Source organism: Astatotilapia calliptera, chromosome 3, assembly GCF_964374335.1.
Source record: "Astatotilapia calliptera chromosome 3, fAstCal68.1, whole genome shotgun sequence".
In the NCBI taxonomy this organism is placed as follows: Eukaryota; Metazoa; Chordata; class Actinopteri; order Cichliformes; family Cichlidae; genus Astatotilapia; species Astatotilapia calliptera.
In genome coordinates, this window is record NC_137424.1 from 84,423,077 (window position 1) to 84,439,167 (window position 16,091).

The following is a 16,091-nucleotide window of genomic DNA, read 5'->3' on the forward strand; positions in this document are numbered from 1 at the left end:
CTGCATAAGAATGAGTAAATGTTGCTTTTCTCATTGTTGCTTTGGGTAAAGACACTTGTTCCATTATCCAACTTTGTCAGGGTTCCTGGGTCGTTAACCCAGTGATGTAGGTTTGTTCGTGTTCAGTTTATTTTCTACACGCTTGTGTTTCATTGTGCCAGCCTTCTGTCTCTGTGCTTTACCTTCTAGTTCCACTGCATGTGTCATTAGTCATTATATTCAGCTGTGTCCTCACCAGTCTCCAATCGTCATCATCAGTCAAACTATTTAAGTCCTCAGTTTCCTTCTGTCCACCGTTGTGTCATTGATGTTGTTCTTGTCGCATGTTGAGTTCAGTCAGCCAGTTAGTTTGCCAGTCCATTCAGTTCAGCCAGCCATCTTGTCTTCTGTTGTCTCTGTTTCCAAGAAACCTCATTCTGCACCAAGAGTCCTGTGTGTGGGTCATCTCTTCCTCGCCTCCGCACACGACACTCCTGACAAACTTAGCCCCATCTTGGAAGAAAATAAAATAAGATGCTAAATGAAAAAGTAGTGGTCAGATAGCAGGTCAGGTAAACTGTGAATGGACTGATTCTCATCAGCACCTTTCTATTTTTTCAGCACTCAAACAGCTTTATACAACATGCCTCATTCACACAAACACTGTTCTATAAATGCATCAACAATTTACTTTCCACTGTGTCTTTAGTTTTTTCTATCATGTTGATGTTTGAACATAAAAAGTCAATAGAAGGTTTGAACTGTTTCTCAGTCTGTGTTTGAGGATTTTGGCTGCTGTGTGTGCTTCATGTGTTAGTGTCTCTTTTCTCTACATTCAAAAGATTGATTCATTTACATGATGAATGAGCTCTTCTTATACAGATATAATTTAAATTTATATTAACAATCACCATATAACAGGAAAATCAAACAAATACAACAATCAGAATTCAAATCAAGTCCCCAGATTTTCTCACTTCTGCTTAATAACAGGGTTATAAGTTTATAGTTTTAAGATTATAGTTCGAGTACTGTGTTTGAGTATAAAGGAACAAGACGAGATCATGAGATCAATGTGTGTGAAGAATAGAATTTGTTAACAAATAAAATATGATGAAACTCGGTCTCCTCAATGGAACTGTTTAGTCAGACACATTGGTTAAAACATGAGTTATGATTTCCCATAAATGCCACCCTTCTTAAAAATGATGTGGCAGTTGGAGAACATGCAGAACTGGTTCAGTGTCTGCGTGTGAATCCTGTTTGTTGAACCAGTTTAATCTGAAAACAAAGTGAGAGTGATGTGTGCAAGTGATAGCTTTAACTTAGTGACCTGTGAAAAGATTGTCAGTAATGCTCAGAATGTGTAAACAGATCGATGAATGAATGAGTGAGTGTCTCAGGATGAGCTGACAGAAAGATTAAAAGTCAGCTGCAGGAGTTTAGCTTCATGACTTCACTGAGATTAAAATAAATAAATAAATCTTCAGAGCAAACACAAACTCAGAATATGAAGAATGTTTTAAGAACATAACACTTTATCGTCATCGCCGGCATGTTTTGTACCTTAGGCTCATCACAGACAATCATATTACAGTACTATATAGAGTACTCTGTTTATAGTAACCATTGTCCTTAATGTAAATATGTAAGAAAAATTGTGTATGTTTCTGTTCTGTGTCCTGTGTACTGTTTGTTTGGATATGTGTCTTTCTAGCTGCTGTTACAACCAAATTTCCCCTTGTGGGACAATTAAAGGATTATTCTATTCTATTCTATATCTGTCACGGTTTGTGGAGACAGACCGTGCGGAGATGTGTGTGGTGGACCCAGGTGCGAACACAAGTGAGGATACGGGAGTGAACTTAAACAAAAGTGAGCCTTTTATTGTGGCTGATGAAAGAAACAAACAAGAATGAGGGCAGCACAAGAGCAGTAGCTAAACAGAAACCTAAACTGGAAACATACTATGGTAAGGCTATGGCTGGGGATACGAAACACGGGGGGTGGGAACACAGACGACGCGACACAGACTACATGAAACACAGAGACTAAATACACATGAGGGATGATCAGGGGAAGTAGCCACACATGGAGCACAGCTGACACAGATAACCATAACGAGACAGGGCGGGGTGAACATAACATGACGTATACGGGCGCGAGAGTCACAAAGTAAAACAGGAAGTACACGGGGGTTCAAGCAGGAGGAGAGAGAGAGAGAGCACAGGGAGAACATAGACATAACGGGCAGGGGAAACACAAAGAGAGACGAGGGCTCATAAATACACAGAGGGGCACACAGGGGGTAAGAGTCACGAAGGGAAAACACTTAGGGAACACCACAACAGGGCAACTCAGGAAACATGGCCTAAATAAGGAATGAAATACAAAAATACATTTGAACTTGCCTTTCAAGGCAAATTGCGCGAAAAAAAACAGTAGCTCTCACAATAATGACAGTCTGAAAGCCAACAAAAATACATATGTTGTCATGTACAGTATAATTTGTGTGTGCTCAGCGAAAATTGAGCGGACATGAAGAACAGATTCAGAGCTTACCGTGTGTTCACACCGAACGCGATGGGCGCGTGAAAAAATCCCAAAACGCCCCTAACTTGACGCCTGCACATTCGCAACCTCTACGCGTGTCCAAGAAAAATCCCTCGCGCCCCAAAATATCATATTTTAACGCGCGTGAACTGGAAATGTGTCAGCTGCCGTTAAACCCCGAAGAAGAAGAAGAAGAAGCAGCAGCTGTGTCCCAGAATTCATAGCGCGGCCCAGCGCAGTTTCCAACAATGGCGGCAGCTAGTTAGTTTTAATATTACTCTTATTATTCTTTCTGGGTCACAAAATAAACGTTTAACATATTTCCAGGTGAGAATGTAGCTGTGTAAACCTCAAATATCTGCTCAGTTTATCAGGACACCGCATATTTTCAAAAGCGCTCCGACGTTTTCGGAGACATCTGTTACCCACTAGCTCGATAGCTAGCCGGGGGCTAGGTCACTAGCGCCGTGAGAACACCGGACTCCCGGCAAATCGTTTTCAAACCCACCGCCGTCTTTCGCTACTCAGGTTAAACATGATATATGAGTCACTTAGATAACTTAAAATGTTATTGTTTGGCTTTTTTCAGTATTTTATTTGTTCCTGAGTAAATCAGTTTGTCTGAGATTAAAGTTATAGTTTTTACACAGCTGAATAAACGTCAAGCAGACAGCTGATTATCAGAAGTGTGAGATGCTGGAGAATTTACTCCGGTGTCCTGTTATATTTTAGATAGCAAGGAGTTTATTAAACTTCACCCAAACAATCTGCAAATTTCATTAAAATTTAATAAACTATCATCTTGTCTTTATTTTTAGTTAGCACAGACCTTAAACACTTAAAGCTGTAAGCTAATGATAGTTATATAAGAGCAGATGCTGCTGGTGCAATAAGCTGTAGTTTTACGTCCAATGGATGATGATCTGATTAGTCGACTAATCGCAAAAATAATCGGTGACTAGTCGACTATCAAAATAATCGTTTGTGGCAGCCCTACTGTCTAGTGGACGACTTCATTGCTGTGCCTTCACCTGGCTTTGAAACAAAGTGCGATTGAATGATTATTGTTATGTGTTGCCTTGAATTCGGCTATGCTGTCTGTTAGACAGTTGTTTTCCTTTATTGTTGTTTTTGTATTGTTTGTAGCGAACGCTACTGGACTGTATAGATTAAGCTACGTAGCCAAGATGATTAATGATTTAACTGTTGTACATTGATTGATGATTTGCATTGTTACCTAGACTTGCAGAAGAATATATTTGTTTACCGGTAAACTGAATTGAACTTGATGTGCTAATGGACATTTTTCTGACCTACAGGTCAGGTTTTTTTTTTTCCCCCTTTGAATTTGATCTTCTTCATATTCACGTGGCGAGCCAGCCAGGAGCCTGATGGGTGAATGAGTGTTTTTTTTTTTTTTTTGTGTTATTTGATGTAATTGGATATTTGGTATTTTCTGTGGTTTTGATAAGGTCCGCGACAAGAAAAAATGAAGTTTATTCAGGAAAGTGGGGTCAATGTTGCACATTCTGTCATTGTTTCTGTTGTGATATTTTGATACCACGGTAGCATTTACAGGATATTGCTTTGTAGTGAAAACTGTTACTCAATAAGGCCCATTTAATAGTTGTTTTTCTCTTTCTCTCTGACCCAAGAATTGATGTGTAAGACTCACAGGCTGGTACCCCAAGGTCGAAAATACCACAGAGACGAGACCACTTCCTTACTCCCATCCTCCCTTCTTTATCTCTTAGAAAAAGGCTCGTTAAAGGCCAGGTGGTTTGTTTCAGAATTCACTAATGAAAGAACTCTGTATTCTATGTCTAGGAGTGTATTTTGCTGGGATGATCATAAATTGTAGCTGAACTGATAAACTACACAAAGGATACTTCTTTGCTCACAAGGCAGGAAGACGTTTCCTTATTTGGTCTGTACCGGTTTGAACTGAGAACTTGCTGACACACGAACCTTTTTTTCCTCTATATAAGCTGTTATGTACTAAATAAACCTTTGAGTTGATTGGGAAGGCAACCTAAAGCAGTCTCTGTTTTCTTGTTCTCCCAAGCTGCTCCCGAGCTCGTACTAACACGCTGAATGGCATACCTGAGTGTTACTTTAAATAATTAGGAATCTTAGAAGGAAAGGACAGAACTCTGCTTATCGCTCGTGCCTTGGAGGGAAAACCGGGATGGACATTTTTTTCCTTCAGTTTCTGGTGCCACGAACACTGAGAAAGATGAGGAAATTCTTGATTATTTGAAACAATACGGTCGTATAAAAACGGTTATTTTCGTGGATGACGCAAATAGTGTTTTTTACAAAAACCTGATCGTTGAATATTGTGATAGTTCTGCGTTAACTGCTCTTAATACGGTTTTCCCATATACTCATCAGTCAAAGAATCACTCGGCTTTGAGTTTTTGTGTAAGATCGCTTGCCGCAGAATGCACAGCCACAGGAGGAGTCAGGACCCCTGCAGATTACCTCGGCGAGCTCAAGCAACTTGCACGCCGCAGCGGCAGGGAATTCCCAGATATTCTGCGGGAAATGATGGGACAAATTAGTGAGCATCTGGAAGGAATCGAACAAGACAGTGACTTAGAGGGAGCCTCAGTCCAAATTGTGGAGCCTGCATCATCTCTGCCTGGCCAGCAGGGGTCGTTGTCTGGACACTCCGCAATCCCTGAGACAGCTACCAGCAATCCCTCACCTGACCAACAAGGGTCACTGCCACATCCACAAAGATTTTCACTGTCACAGACTGAAATGAACCCCCCAGAAATACAAAAAGTAGTGGTGGAGCATGTTGTAAAAACAGACACTGTACCTGCATTCAGACTTCGTCCTTTCTCTGGGAAGATCCCCAAACCAGCCAACGAAACAGATTATGAGACCTGGAGATCTCACATTGAACTGCTGTTAGCAGATCCAAATTTGGCACCTCTACAGATCACTCGTCGCATCCTTGAAAGTTTGCTACCTCCAGCAGCAGATGTTGTGAAAGGGCTGGGCTCAAACACACTTCCATCCATCTATTTAGAAGTGTTGGATTCTGCTTTTTCTTAGTACAAGATGGTGAAGAGTTGTTTGCTCAATTCCTGAATACGTTACAGGATCCGGGTGAGAAACCCTCTGCTTTTTTGCAACGTTTACAACTCACATTGAACACTGTGATGAAAAGAGGTGGTATCTTGTCTTCAGACTTCAACAAACATTTACTCAAGCAGTTTTGTCGAGGATGCTGGGATAGCGATATCCTAAACAAACTACAGTTGGAGAACTTGAGGAGCGATCCCCCATATTTTGCAGAGCTCCTCCTACTGCTTCGAACTGAGGAGGGTAGACAGCTGGCCAAGGAGAATCCCATGAAGAAGCACCTAACTGCATCCAAGCCTCGTGCCGCTGTTCATTCGCAGAGCACATGTGCTTGTAGCCATTCAGACACCAAGGCTATTAATGAGCTGAAGCAACAGATGCAGGAACTGCAGAGTCAAATGGCTGCTCTTCTCTCACAGAAATCTCAATTCTCCAAGCCAGCACCACCTCAACTCAGATCAGCACAACCAGGACCCAGCAGCAGTGCTACCAGTTCCCGGCCTAGAGCAGGCTACTGCTTTAAATGTGGAGAGGATGGGCACATGTCAGCAGGATGCGCCAACCCTCCGAACCCGACACTGGTTCTGAAAAAGAAGAAACAACTTGAAAAAAGACAGCAGGCTTGGGACAGCAATAACAAATCGTCAAACTAGAGGCAGTCTCTGTGGAGGGACAGACGGAGGCTGCAGTCGACCCATGTCCCAGTTACAAGCAGGATGGACATTCCATCACATTGCCTAAAGGACTCATTGGAACCAGAAGCACAGCACAGGTTAAATATTTGCTGTGCTTAAAATGTTTGTTCTATATTTCCTGTTTCAGCAAATTGTTTCAGAGGTTATCTACACACTGCAGAGCAGACAGACTGAGCAGCTGTGATGAAAGGCAAAGACTGACAAAGCTGGCAATGAGAAGCTGCACAGATGAAGTCGTCCTGCAGTGGCTGAGAAAAAACTCAGTCTGACGCCTTCAGCAAACTCACAGACGTGTTTGACTTCCTGAAGAAACACATTGATGAGGAGGAGAACGACAGCGATGATGTTCACATCACCTTTGTGGCTCATGGAGCAATCGGAGACTTCATGATCCCAGCCAGCTGTTACCTGCCTCTGCCCACCATCACTGACGTGCTCCTGTATTCTCCCTGGAACTGCGTCACTTCTGGTTTAGCGTACGGTGTCGCTACAGGAAAACTGAGGCCTTTCCTGTGACGATAAAGAAAGCTGTACCATTCCTGATGACAAACATCGACCTGTGAACCTGCCAGATCACTGGAACTCACTGAAGAAAGCTGGAGCACAGATGGTCCCAAACATCACGCTTAGCCCTCTTGGAGATGATGATGGAGTGTGGAAAAGCTTTGAGTCTCTCTCAGCTGAACACGGCCCACCAGGAAGGAACCGCATCGTCATCCCGTTCATCCTCCCAGGACGGGATTATGAAAGCGTCCCGTTCTCTGTGGTGACCTTGGCTCTGTCCCTGGTGCTCCTCTCCTCCAGGTTTAAAGCCACTCTTCACTTCTCTGGTTGTCTCAGAGATCGCTCTACTGGAGCGAAATTTGACAGGAAGTATCTTCAGGAGCAGTACGCCTGCACCATCGACAACAGCTGGATGAAATGTTCAGCTGAAGCTTTCAGATGATGATAAATGCTGCCTGTGTTAGACATGTTTGTAGATATTTTAGTGTAAAGATGAAGATGATAAAAGTAATTTTTCTATATTTGAGGCTCAGATTCATGATGAAGGGACTTGAATCATCATTTAGTTCCAGCTCATAATCTGATCATAATCGAAATAAAGAATTCTGTGCTTAAATCATGAATTGCAGAATAAATTTGTAAATTCATCTTTGAATTCCATGTTAAAAAACTGATTTTTAAAATGGTGATTCCACTCCTCATTTCAATCCCTTCACTGTTGATCACAGATTAGCTCAGGGATTAACATTAAATATAAACTATATTCAATCTTTACCTTTAGTTTACAGATTAAGTATCCACTGACAACAACATTTTGTCATTCCAAAAACAAAAACAATTCTTCTTGCTTTGAAATGGATTGAATCACTACAATCCTTTTAAACACAGGATTTACCATCTAATATGGTCAACGTCCTGCCCATACGGAAAAGAAATAGTAAAAACTTATATGTGATTACTCATGAAAGCGGCCACTTTCTCATTACTTTCATACATTGTTTTAGTAAGTATCCAAAACATACAAGTTTCATTATATAATTTTTTTAAGGGATCTTATATCTGTTTTCACTCTTATATGCTTTTCATACAAGTTTCACAAGACAGATACAAACTTTATAAGATTTATATATATCTTCTCCATGTGGGCAGGTAGGTGAATTTTCTCAGAATCCAATTGTAATCTAGAGAAACTCACCTTATATTTGCTCTCAATTAAAGTATTTTATAGCGCTGTTGCCCCCCATCTTGCAGGCCTGCTTTTAAATCATCAACACACAAAATATCACCCCAGAGGGGCGATACCTGGCAGGTTTTTTCCTAAGTGCACTGTTACAAAAAAACCAAACAAAAAAACATATTAGGCCCGGTTCAGGACATGTCTAAGTGTAAAAAAACCCAGTCTTTCTCTTAGAAAAAAGAAAAACAACCTAAACCTAACTGGCAGAATCAGCCCGGGACTAAAACAAAAACCCCAAAATCTACCAGAAAAAGGAAAAGTTTTGCCTTCAGGTGAAATAACAGGCTGTAGGGGTTGGAACCTGCCATGCAGTCACTGCTTCTGGCTTTAATTAACAACTGATGCTTACATGGTCTGAAATCAGGCTTAAGAGTCTTTTTGTTTTGTTCATTTTCCCCACATCGTATTTACTGGTTGCCCACAAGTGCTCCAGAATATCACACAGTTCTGGAAAGTCTGGGGCCAACTGACCTAGTTCCACCTGCTAAACACACACTTTCTTTATGAGCAGCTGCACAGTTCAAACATCACTAATGTTCACCATTAAAAGCTTCCTAACACTTCATATCAATGTTTTATCACTGGAATGTGAATTTTCTTCCCCAAACACAAAACGTGTAACATGCTGTCAGGTATTTCACAAAACAAGTTTGGTCTCATGTAATCAGAGTGTATATCTGGGTGCAAGCTTCAGCCACACATCAGAAACAGGAAACTCAACCCTCTGCTACATCTTATTCACTTCTTTTATAATCCAGTCATCCTTCCCTAGTAACAATCAGCTAATTTGCATATCAGCTATTAACCCACTAAGCTGACAGGACAACAGAGATGCGTGTTCAACATGTTATGACAAAAGAGAATTTACTTCATACAGTAAATTACTTGTGCTGCACCAATCAAGCAGAAAGTATATGACAATTTACTATATCAACAACTAAACTTATTGTCTGATCACTGGTTGGTCAAACCAGATTTTTCCCACAAAAGTTAAACTGTTGTCCTGCAACCCAGAGAGTTAACTGTCAGCAGTGGATACACTCAGCGTTTGATAACAAGTGTCTGTGAAATTTGCACAATTTTAACACTGACGACAGATAACAAGCTGATCTTCACTGCATGTGTGTGTGTTAGTAGGTAGGTTCACTGCATGTGTGTGTGTTAGTAGGCAGGTTCAATGCATGTGTGTGTGTTAGTAGGCAGGTTCAATGCATGTGTGTGTGTTAGTAGGCAGGTTCAATGCATGTGTGTGTGTTAGTAGGCAGGTTCAATGCATGTGTGTGTGTTAGTAGGCAGGTTCAATGCATGTGTGTGTGTTAGTAGGCAGGTTCATTGCATGTGTGTGTGTTAGTAGGCAGGTTTAATGCATGTGTGTGTGTTAGTAGGCAGGTTCATTGCATGTGTGTGTGTTAGTAGGCAGGTTCAATGCATGTGTGTGTGTGTGTGTTAGTAGGCAGGTTCAATGCATGTGTGTGTGTTAGTAGGCAGGTTCAATGCATGTGTGTGTGTTAGTAGGCAGGTTCAATGCATGTGTGTGTGTTAGTAGGCAGGTTCAATGCATGTGTGTGTGTTAGTAGGCAGGTTCAATGCATGTGTGTGTGTTAGTAGGCAGGTTTAATGCATGTGTGTGTGTTAGTAGGCAGGTTCATTGCATGTGTGTGTGTTAGTAGGCAGGTTCAATGCATGTGTGTGTGTGTGTGTGTTAGTAGGCAGGTTCAATGCATGTGTGTGTGTTAGTAGGCAGGTTCAATGCATGTGTGTGTGTTAGTAGGCAGGTTCAATGCATGTGTGTGTGTTAGTAGGCAGGTTCAATGCATGTGTGTGTGTTAGTAGGCAGGTTCATTGCATGTGTGTGTGTTAGTAGGCAGGTTTAATGCATGTGTGTGTGTTAGTAGGCAGGTTCATTGCATGTGTGTGTGTTAGTAGGCAGGTTCAATGCATGTGTGTGTGTTAGTAGGCAGGTTCAATGCATGTGTGTGTGTTAGTAGGCAGGTTCAATGCATGTGTGTGTGTTAGTAGGCAGGTTCATTGCATGTGTGTGTGTTAGTAGGCAGGTTTAATGCATGTGTGTGTGTTAGTAGGCAGGTTCATTGCATGTGTGTGTGTTAGTAGGCAGGTTCAATGCATGTGTGTGTGTGTGTGTTAGTAGGCAGGTTCAATGCATGTGTGTGTGTTAGTAGGCAGGTTCAATGCATGTGTGTGTGTTAGTAGGCAGGTTCAATGCATGTGTGTGTGTTAGTAGGCAGGTTCAATGCATGTGTGTGTGTTAGTAGGCAGGTTTAATGCATGTGTGTGTGTTAGTAGGCAGGTTCATTGCATGTGTGTGTGTTAGTAGGCAGGTTCAATGCATGTGTGTGTGTGTGTGTGTTAGTAGGCAGGTTCAATGCATGTGTGTGTGTTAGTAGGCAGGTTCAATGCATGTGTGTGTGTTAGTAGGCAGGTTCAATGCATGTGTGTGTGTTAGTAGGCAGGTTCAATGCATGTGTGTGTGTTAGTAGGCAGGTTCAATGCATGTGTGTGTGTTAGTAGGCAGGTTTAATGCACGTGTGTGTGTTAGTAGGCAGGTTCAATGCATGTGTGTGTGTTAGTAGGCAGGTTTAATGCATGTGTGTGTGTTAGTAGGCAGGTTTAATGCATGTGTGTGTGTTAGTAGGCAGGTTCATTGCATGTGTGTGTGTTAGTAGGCAGGTTCAATGCATGTGTGTGTGTTAGTAGGCAGGTTCAATGCACGTGTGTGTGTTAGTAGGCAGGTTCAATGCATGTGTGTGTGTTAGTAGGCAGGTTTAATGCATGTGTGTGTGTGTGTGTTAGTAGGCAGGTTCAATGCATGTGTGTGTGTGTGTGTTAGTAGGCAGGTTTAATGCATGTGTGTGTGTGTGTGTGTGTTAGTAGGCAGGTTCAATGCATGTGTGTGTGTTAGTAGGCAGGTTTAATGCATGTGTGTGTGTGTGTGTTAGTAGGCAGGTTCAATGCATGTGTGTGTGTTAGTAGGCAGGTTCAATGCATGTGTGTGTGTTAGTAGGCAGGTTCAATGCATGTGTGTGTGTTAGTAGGCAGGTTCAATGGCTGTGTGTGTGTTAGTAGGCAGGTTCAATGCATGTGTGTGTGTTAGTAGGCAGGTTCAATGCATGTGTGTGTGTTAGTAGGCAGGTTCAATGGCTGTGTGTGTGTTAGTAGGCAGGTTCAATGCATGTGTGTGTGTTAGTAGGCAGGTTCAATGCATGTGTGTGTGTTAGTAGGCAGGTTCAATGCATGTGTGTGTGTTAGTAGGCAGGTTCAATGCATGTGTGTGTGTTAGTAGGCAGGTTCAATGCATGTGTGTGTGTTAGTAGGCAGGTTAATGGCTGTGTGTGTGTTAGTAGGCAGGTTCAATGCATGTGTGTGTGTTAGTAGGCAGGTTCAATGCATGTGTGTGTGTTAGTAGGCAGGTTCAATGCATGTGTGTGTGTTAGTAGGCAGGTTCAATGCATGTGTGTGTGTTAGTAGGCAGGTTCAATGCATGTGTGTGTGTTAGTAGGCAGGTTCAATGCATGTGTGTGTGTTAGTAGGCAGGTTCAATGGCTGTGTGTGTGTTAGTAGGCAGGTTCAATGCATGTGTGTGTGTTAGTAGGCAGGTTCAATGCATGTGTGTGTGTTAGTAGGCAGGTTCAATGCATGTGTGTGTGTTAGTAGGCAGGTTCAATGCATGTGTGTGTGTTAGTAGGCAGGTTCAATGCATGTGTGTGTGTTAGTAGGCAGGTTCAATGCATGTGTGTGTGTTAGTAGGCAGGTTAATGGCTGTGTGTGTGTTAGTAGGCAGGTTCAATGCATGTGTGTGTGTTAGTAGGCAGGTTCAATGCATGTGTGTGTGTTAGTAGGCAGGTTCAATGCATGTGTGTGTGTTAGTAGGCAGGTTTAATGCATGTGTGTGTGTGTGTGTTAGTAGGCAGGTTCAATGCATGCATGTGTGTGTGTGTGTTAGTAGGCAGGTTTAATGCATGTGTGTGTGTGTGTGTTAGTAGGCAGGTTCAATGCATGTGTGTGTGTTAGTAGGCAGGTTTAATGCATGTGTGTGTGTGTGTGTGTTAGTAGGCAGGTTCAATGCATGTGTGTGTGTTAGTAGGCAGGTTCAATGCATGTGTGTGTGTTAGTAGGCAGGTTCAATGCATGTGTGTGTGTTAGTAGGCAGGTTCAATGCATGTGTGTGTGTTAGTAGGCAGGTTCAATGCATGTGTGTGTGTTAGTAGGCAGGTTTAATGCATGTGTGTGTGTTAGTAGGCAGGTTCAATGCATGTGTGTGTGTTAGTAGGCAGGTTCAATGCATGTGTGTGTGTTAGTAGGCAGGTTCAATGCATGTGTGTGTGTTAGTAGGCAGGTTCAATGCATGTGTGTGTGTTAGTAGGCAGGTTCAATGCATGTGTGTGTGTGTTAGTAGGCAGGTTCAATGCATGTGTGTGTGTTAGTAGGCAGGTTCAATGCATGTGTGTGTGTTAGTAGGCAGGTTCAATGCATGTGTGTGTGTTAGTAGGCAGGTTCAATGCATGTGTGTGTGTTAGTAGGCAGGTTCAATGGCTGTGTGTGTGTTAGTAGGCAGGTTCAATGCATGTGTGTGTGTTAGTAGGCAGGTTCAATGCATGTGTGTGTGTTAGTAGGCAGGTTCAATGGCTGTGTGTGTGTTAGTAGGCAGGTTCAATGCATGTGTGTGTGTTAGTAGGCAGGTTCAATGCATGTGTGTGTGTTAGTAGGCAGGTTCAATGGCTGTGTGTGTGTTAGTAGGCAGGTTCAATGCATGTGTGTGTGTTAGTAGGCAGGTTCAATGCATGTGTGTGTGTTAGTAGGCAGGTTCAATGCATGTGTGTGTGTTAGTAGGCAGGTTCAATGCATGTGTGTGTGTTAGTAGGCAGGTTAATGGCTGTGTGTGTGTTAGTAGGCAGGTTCAATGCATGTGTGTGTGTTAGTAGGCAGGTTCAATGCATGTGTGTGTGTTAGTAGGCAGGTTCAATGCATGTGTGTGTGTTAGTAGGCAGGTTCAATGCATGTGTGTGTGTTAGTAGGCAGGTTCAATGCATGTGTGTGTGTTAGTAGGCAGGTTTAATGCATGTGTGTGTGTTAGTAGGCAGGTTCAATGCATGTGTGTGTGTTAGTAGGCAGGTTAATGGCTGTGTGTGTGTTAGTAGGCAGGTTCAATGCATGTGTGTGTGTTAGTAGGCAGGTTCAATGCATGTGTGTGTGTTAGTAGGCAGGTTCAATGCATGTGTGTGTGTTAGTAGGCAGGTTCAATGCATGTGTGTGTGTTAGTAGGCAGGTTCAATGCATGTGTGTGTGTTAGTAGGCAGGTTCAATGCATGTGTGTGTGTTAGTAGGCAGGTTCAATGCATGTGTGTGTGTTAGTAGGCAGGTTCAATGGCTGTGTGTGTGTTAGTAGGCAGGTTCAATGCATGTGTGTGTGTTAATAGGCAGGTTCAATGCATGTGTGTGTGTTAGTAGGCAGGTTCAATGCATGTGTGTGTGTTAGTAGGCAGGTTCAATGCATGTGTGTGTGTTAGTAGGCAGGTTTAATGCATGTGTGTGTGTTAGTAGGCAGGTTTAATGCATGTGTGTGTGTTAGTAGGCAGGTTCAATGCATGTGTGTGTGTTAGTAGGCAGGTTTAATGCACGTGTGTGTGTTAGTAGGCAGGTTCAATGCATGTGTGTGTGTTAGTAGGCAGGTTTAATGCATGTGTGTGTGTGTGTGTTAGTAGGCAGGTTTAATGCATGTGTGTGTGTTAGTAGGCAGGTTCAATGCATGTGTGTGTGTTAGTAGGCAGGTTCAATGCATGTGTGTGTGTTAGTAGGCAGGTTCAATGCATGTGTGTGTGTTAGTAGGCAGGTTTAATGCATGTGTGTGTGTGTGTGTTAGTAGGCAGGTTCAATGCATGTGTGTGTGTGTGTGTTAGTAGGCAGGTTTAATGCATGTGTGTGTGTTTGTTAGTAGGCAGGTTTAATGCATGTGTGTGTGTGTGTGTTAGTAGGCAGGTTTAATGCATGTGTGTGTGTGTGTGTGTGTTAGTAGGCAGGTTCAATGCATGTGTGTGTGTTAGTAGGCAGGTTCAATGCACGTGTGTGTGTTAGTAGGCAGGTTCAATGCATGTGTGTGTGTTAGTAGGCAGGTTCAATGCATGTGTGTGTGTTAGTAGGCAGGTTCAATGCATGTGTGTGTGTTAGTAGGCAGGTTCAATGCATGTGTGTGTGTTAGTAGGCAGGTTCAATGCATGTGTGTGTGTTAGTAGGCAGGTTCAATGCATGTGTGTGTGTTAGTAGGCAGGTTCAATGGCTGTGTGTGTGTTAGTAGGCAGGTTCAATGCATGTGTGTGTGTTAGTAGGCAGGTTCAATGCATGTGTGTGTGTTAGTAGGCAGGTTCAATGCATGTGTGTGTGTTAGTAGGCAGGTTCAATGCATGTGTGTGTGTTAGTAGGCAGGTTCAATGCATGTGTGTGTGTTAGTAGGCAGGTTCAATGCATGTGTGTGTGTTAGTAGGCAGGTTCAATGGCTGTGTGTGTGTTAGTAGGCAGGTTCAATGCATGTGTGTGTGTTAGTAGGCAGGTTCAATGCATGTGTGTGTGTTAGTAGGCAGGTTCAATGCATGTGTGTGTGTGTGTTAGTAGGCAGGTTCAATGCATGTGTGTGTGTGTGTTAGTAGGCAGGTTCAATGCATGTGTGTGTGTTAGTAGGCAGGTTTAATGGCTGTGTGTGTGTTAGTAGGCAGGTTCAATGCATGTGTGTGTGTTAGTAGGCAGGTTCAATGCATGTGTGTGTGTTAGTAGGCAGGTTCAATGCATGTGTGTGTGTGTGTTAGTAGGCAGGTTCAATGCATGTGTGTGTGTGTGTTAGTAGGCAGGTTCAATGCATGTGTGTGTGTTAGTAGGCAGGTTAATGGCTGTGTGTGTGTTAGTAGGCAGGTTTAATGGCTGTGTGTGTGTTAGTAGGCAGGTTCAATGCATGTGTGTGTGTTAGTAGGCAGGTTCAATGCATGTGTGTGTGTTAGTAGGCAGGTTCAATGCATGTGTGTGTGTTAGTAGGCAGGTTCAATGCATGTGTGTGTGTTAGTAGGCAGGTTAATGGCTGTGTGTGTGTTAGTAGGCAGGTTCAATGCATGTGTGTGTGTTAGTAGGCAGGTTCAATGCATGTGTGTGTGTTAGTAGGCAGGTTCAATGCATGTGTGTGTGTTAGTAGGCAGGTTCAATGCATGTGTGTGTGTTAGTAGGCAGGTTAATGGCTGTGTGTGTGTTAGTAGGCAGGTTCAATGCATGTGTGTGTGTTAGTAGGCAGGTTCAATGCATGTGTGTGTGTTAGTAGGCAGGTTCAATGGCTGTGTGTGTGTTAGTAGGCAGGTTCAATGCATGTGTGTGTGTTAGTAGGCAGGTTCAATGCATGTGTGTGTGTTAGTAGGCAGGTTTAATGGCTGTGTGTGCAGTGGAGCTGCAGATTCAGCAGGGCTTTGTCCTCAAAGCTGCCTTTCCTTCACATTTCTCTGTTTATGTGTGTTTGTGTGTTTTAGTTTCACCTTTGTTGCGATCCTACGGACTCAACCTCCACAAGACAGCCGGCCACAGTTTTCCAACCCAACGTTCATGTGTTCTCACATTAACAACAGCAGACCTCCATGCTCTCTTCTCCCCACTTCTCACAGCTTCTGTCTCTCTCCTGCATCGGCAGCAGTTCACGGTGGTGGCGTGTCAGAGGCCCAGTGGGCCGTTCTTCTTCAGCTTTGCCTTTTGTCTTTCACTCTTTTCAGTCTTTGCAATTTCAGTTCCCAGTATAGCAAATGTGAAACTCAGACAGTCTTCTCAAGTCCATTCACACACATTGATGTTGCTGGTGAACCTCCCAGCTTGTGATTGGGAGCGCATGCTTCCATCCACTATGGCATGTGTACATACTGCTGAACCCTGTAAGGTTTAGGGCAGTGTTGCTGTGTGTTCACATTGTTGAGTCTTGAAGTCGACGCCGTTGCTCTCGAACTGCATTTTCTCTTCAGGGAGAGATTGATTGCCCTCGAAGCTTGTTC

General features: G+C 43.0%; 1 protein-coding gene and 1 long non-coding RNA gene across 4 annotated transcripts in view; one reads left to right on the forward strand and one right to left on the reverse strand.

The window, feature by feature from the left end:
* LOC145426036 (uncharacterized) overlaps window positions 1–16,091 on the forward strand; it is a 315,349-nt gene that overhangs the window by 230,852 nt on the left and 68,406 nt on the right. The gene's annotated exons all lie outside the window — the stretch shown is intronic.
* LOC145425991 (NACHT, LRR and PYD domains-containing protein 12-like) overlaps window positions 1–16,091 on the reverse strand; it is a 262,822-nt gene that overhangs the window by 147,554 nt on the left and 99,177 nt on the right. The window lies entirely within an intron of this gene.